Source organism: Mastomys coucha, unplaced genomic scaffold, assembly GCF_008632895.1.
Source record: "Mastomys coucha isolate ucsf_1 unplaced genomic scaffold, UCSF_Mcou_1 pScaffold11, whole genome shotgun sequence".
Taxonomy (NCBI): domain Eukaryota; kingdom Metazoa; phylum Chordata; class Mammalia; order Rodentia; family Muridae; genus Mastomys; species Mastomys coucha.
In genome coordinates, this window is record NW_022196893.1 from 10633913 (window position 1) to 10638987 (window position 5075).

The 5075-nt window shown below is 48.3% G+C and overlaps 1 protein-coding gene across 4 annotated transcripts in view; it reads left to right on the plus strand.

The window, feature by feature from the left end:
* Positions 1-5075, plus strand: part of LOC116076032 (DNA dC->dU-editing enzyme APOBEC-3-like) — a 15293-nt gene that overhangs the window by 7585 nt on the left and 2633 nt on the right. The gene's annotated exons all lie outside the window — the stretch shown is intronic.

Sequence of the window (5075 nt, forward strand, 5' to 3'; positions counted from 1 at the left end):
TTTAAGAGTAAAAGGCCAGCTCAGAGGAACAGCCAGGGAAGGCACTTCTGGCAACTGGGCAGGATGGGAAGTGAGACTAGGAGGCAGGTATTTGGGGGAAACTCTGGAAAGTAAGTTCATGGGCTGGCTGTGGACAACAGCCCTTGGCTTCCCCTGCCATTTAATAACGCCATGAGAAATAAGAGCTCAGCTTGACCCAGATGACTAAACTTGTTACAGCAGGAGAGGAGCCAAGGCAGGATGGAGGGTAAGAGGGAAGAGGAGGAGGCCTGCCAGGGACTCCTGTCCTTGTGAGAGCCAGGCCCTGAGGTGACAGCTTTCACAGACTTCTTTGTATTTTTAATCTGAGGATCCTTGGTTGGGACTTGCCAAAGCAGGTTGAAAGCTTCAGGAGAGCGAACTTGAAGTCTTTTTTGTCCTTGTATCTTAGACCTGGCAGGCTCTGTGGGAGTTACCTCTTTCCCGCCCCCAACTCCCTGGCTACATTCCTGGGAACAATGAGGGCCACAGAGGGGGGCAGCTGGAGGAGGAGGGAGCAACAGCCAAGCAGACCTGGCCAGCCCTCCAGCCATGTTGTTTATTTGCTGTGTGACCTTGAGAGACAGTCTGAGAGGTCCCTCCATTCCTGTATTGTTGGGGTGGCCATAGGGCAGAAGGTGTTGCCTTCTCCAGGGCCCAAGCCCGAGATGAAATCCTGTGCCCTGAACCACACTAAATGCCAGTTAGGGGTGAGTGAGGCGAGCTCCCTCTGCCCCACCCGTTCCCATCCAGCTCTGCACTGACTCCCTTTCTGGCGTTTGCTTCTCCTTTCCTTTCGGCTCCCTGTTCAGACTGCATGAGAGGAACCATCTCTATCTCGGCTCTGCTTTGCCGAGCCGGAGGATAAGCCTGAGACTGAGGCAGCCTAGCCGCCTTGGGCCCTCCTGTTCCTGGATGGGGCCTGTACATCACTATCAGGGTCTCAGAGGCAGAGCTCAGGTAGTGAAACCCCGAGACTGGAGGTCTAGGACCACTCTGCCCAGGATGTCCCATAGGATGCTGCAGTGCAGGTATGGAGAAGCTTGAGAGCAGAGGAGATAGATAGGCAGGGCCCAAGGAGATCTTAAAGAGGGAGGACCAACCACGGTGCACGCCTTTTACCCCAGCACTTGGGAGGCAGGCATATCTCTGTGAGTTCCAGGCCACCCTGGTTCACAGAGCTAGTTCTAAGACAGCCAAGGCGACACAAAGACACTCTGTCTCAAAAAAAAAAAAAAAAAAAAAAACAACAACAAAAAGTAAACAGGAGAGCCATCGCCCTGGTACCTGCTTTAGGAGCGCAGTCGCAAACCAGGGACTTTCCCATGGCGATAGGCCGCCTCAAGAAAAGGAAACAAAGGGCTGGAGGGATGGCTCAACCGTTAAAGGCTAGGCTCACAACCTAAAATATAAGAAAAGGAAATAAAACCCCAAACGGTGCCTCTGTTTACTTTTTGTTGGCACAGAGGTGGCCAAAAGCAGCCACTTTGTATCTCCTCTCAGCCCTGGTTCCTTCAGAAGGCCCCACTGCTTCCCCAGTTCTGTGCTTTTAGGAGCTTGGCTTTAAATTTTTTCATATGTATTTTTAAATCAGTGTATAAAATAATAAGTTTAGTTATTGTATTTTTACAAATATACATTGATGTAGTTGCTGCATGCATACACACACACTTATGCACACATACATACACTCACAGAAGCCACTGCATAAATAAAAATGAAATCTCTTTTTAGAAGGACCTGCCTAATGCTAGGTGTGGTGGCACAGAGCTTTTGTTTGGTTTTGTTTTGTTTTGTTTTGTTTTGTTGAGACTGTTTCTGCCTCTAAAGTGCTGAGATTAAAGGCGTGGGTGTGGGCGTGGGCTACCACCGAACTTCTACAGTAGTATAGTAGTATAAAGGGCTGAATCTCTATGAGTTCAAAGCTAAGCTGATCTTCTGGTGAGTTTTAGGTCAACTAGAGCTGCACAGTGAGACCCTGTGCTTTTTAAAAACAAAGAAGCAAGGGCGAGCATAAGTGGAATGTGTGGACTTTTGAGGAAAAAGCATGAATCCATGAGCCGTTTCGTTTACTGTTGGAATAGAGCTGTCCTCCATATCATATCACCATGTGCTTTGGATGTTGTAGGGCTCCATCAGAAACAGTGGTTCTCCCCTGTGTTCTGGCTGCCCTTTTTGGTCCTTTATCATTCTGGGTTGAGGTTCAAAAGCTTTGGTGGTTGTATCACTGAAGGATAGTTTGTTGCACCAGGCTTTTTATGCACTGCTGATACATAAAGTTTCAGTGTGTGACTGGTCCCATTACTGTTTGTTATGTGTGCGCTCATGCATGCATGCTCGCGCCCACGCCCACACCATCGGGGAGGGGCTTGGTTTCACATCAGTCTTCAGATTACAGAATGTTACACGGTCTAACAAGATCTGGCAAAGATAAGAAAAGTTGGGGGACTGCAGAGAAGGCTCAGTGGTTAAAAACAAAAAAACCAAAAAACCACCAACTGCTCTTGAAGAGGGATGTTGTGCTCATACCAGGCAGCTCATAATTGCCTGTAGCTCCAGTCTCAAGAGCTTTGACAACCTTTTCTGGCCTCCCTAGGCACATGCATACATGTACACATACCTACCTCCCCCAACCCAATCCCTACATCACTAAAAATGAAAGCTAAAATCTTTTTGAAAAGAAAGAAAAGCCATTGATCTAGGACGATGAACTTAACCTTAGGCAGGAGGGGGGCAGAATGCAGAGACTCAAAACCCTGACATTATTCTGTACTTGTCCTTTTGTATATAGAAGGTGTGTGGTTCCCCCCTGAAAAGATGGGGCTACTTTCTCCTGGAGGACCAGAGAGGGCAGGGGTATAGACTGGAATGGAAACTTGCTTTTTGGTTTGGTGATGGCGGGGTGGGCCCAGATGGTCTGGCCTCTTCACGCTGTGAGCTAGGGAGGGACACGCCCCTTCAATAAACCTCCCTACAAAACCAACAAAGGGTTCTCCTTTGTCATACCCCCCCACTCCACCCCCACCCCATATACACACACCATTTCTGTTTGTAATCTTGGGAATCAGCCCTTACCTGCCTGGTATTTAAGATGGAATAGCGCCCCTAGGTTTGACATTTGTTCAATAGCTTCCCTTCAGCAGGCCCATTTTTCATTTTGAGAAATAAATTAGAAGAGTTGGGACAAAAATGTGGCTACCCAAGATACCCCTGCCTTCTTAGGACCTTAAGAATCTCACCAAACTTTACATGTGGTGAGTTGTTTTGTTGTTGTTGTTGTTTTGTTTTGTTTTTTCCGAGTCAGGGTTTCTCTGTATAGCTATGGCTATCCTGGACCTCACTCTGTAGACCAGGCTGGCCTCGAACTCAGAAATCCACCTGCCTCTGCCTCCCAAGTGCTGGGATTAAAGGCGTGTGCCACCACTGCCTGGCTGTTTTGTTTTGTTTTTAAGGGTTTTTTTTTTTGTTGTTTTTTTTTGAGACAGGGTTTCTTCGTGTAGCCCTGGCTGTCCTGCACTCACTTTGTAGACCAGGCTGGCCTCGAACTCAGAAATCCTCCTGCTTCTGCCTCCTAAGTGCTAGGATTAAAGGTGTGTGCCACCACTGCCCAGTTTAAGTTTTTTTTTTTAATTTTGTATTTATAAATGCCTTGCTTGCACTTATATAAGTTCACCTGCATACACTACCCGTAGAGGGCAGAAGAAAAAGCTATCAGATATCTTGGAACTGGAGTTACAGATGGAGGCTAGCTAGCCACCATGTAGTTGCTGGCAACCAAACCTGGGTCCTTTACAGGAGCAGCAAGTGCTCTTATCCACCGGAGGCCTTCAGATGGCCCTCTAGTCCCAACATGTAGTGACTTTTTATATATTTGAATCTTGACAGAGAAGCAGGAAAGCCAGAAAACAGAGGATTCCTGGACACTTAGAGGGGGCAGGGATGAGGAAGATGGCTCAGGAGGTATGAGCATTTGCTTTGCAAGCACAAAGACCTGAGTTCGAATTCCAGTAACCATGTAAAACAGTTAAGCAAAGCTACATATGTTCATAGCCCAGCACTTGGGTGTTGAAGATGGTGACCCGGGAGCCCACTGGCCAGCCATCGTAGACTGAATGAGGAACTTCCAGTTCAGGGCATAAAATTCCCAGTGTCCCGCTCTGGCCTCCACATGGACACACAGAAAAGGAAAAGATGTACAATGGAAACATGAGGCGCCTGGTGACATTACCCAGGAAGCTGGGTGCCTTTAGAGTATGAAAGTCAGATTTGTTCCAGTTTCAAATAAAGCATCCTAGGGTGAGTCATAAAAGGACAGAGGGTGATTGCTCTGTGACGGGACTCTGGGCTGTCACAAAGTGTCCCCTGGGAAGGTAAAGGCATTACCCTATAGCAATGTCTTACTTGATAGAAGGCTTCAGGCACAGGGCAGCCTGCGCATCTGTGAGGAAAGCTTACCAGTCAGTGGAAGTGGAGTTTCCAGCAGAGATCACAGGATTAGGGACTCACCTTGGAGGAGAGGCAGGAAGGGGAGAGAGCCAGAGTTAGGAGGACTGACTCCTGGAAACAGGCACAGATTCACTCTAGACAATCCGCCCCTGCCAGCCCTGCCATACTCTGAGATCAGCAGTTGCAGGGATAAGAAAGAGGAGAGTGGCCGGGCGGTGATGGCACACGCCTTTAATCCCAGCACTTGGGAGGCAGAGGCAGGCAGATTTCTGAGTTTGAGGCCAGCCTGGTCTACAGAGTGAGTTCCAGGACAGCCAGGGCTACACAGAGAAACCCTGTCTCAAAAATACAAAAAACAAAAAACAAAAAAAAAAGAAAGAAAGAGGAGAGTGTTTCGAAGCGTGTTAGCCACAGAGATGGGAAAGAACGGGAGAGAGAGCCATAGGACATACAGACTCATCCACGATGAGCTGGGCCTCCAGTATTTCAACCAGGAAGAGAAACAAGAGACAGAAAACACCCCCTTTTCCCAGGCCTTTTGGTACCACCAAAGAGTCGCTTTGGCCAAGAACCACTAGTTGCGGGGGTGGAGGGGGTTGGGGGGTTAGGAG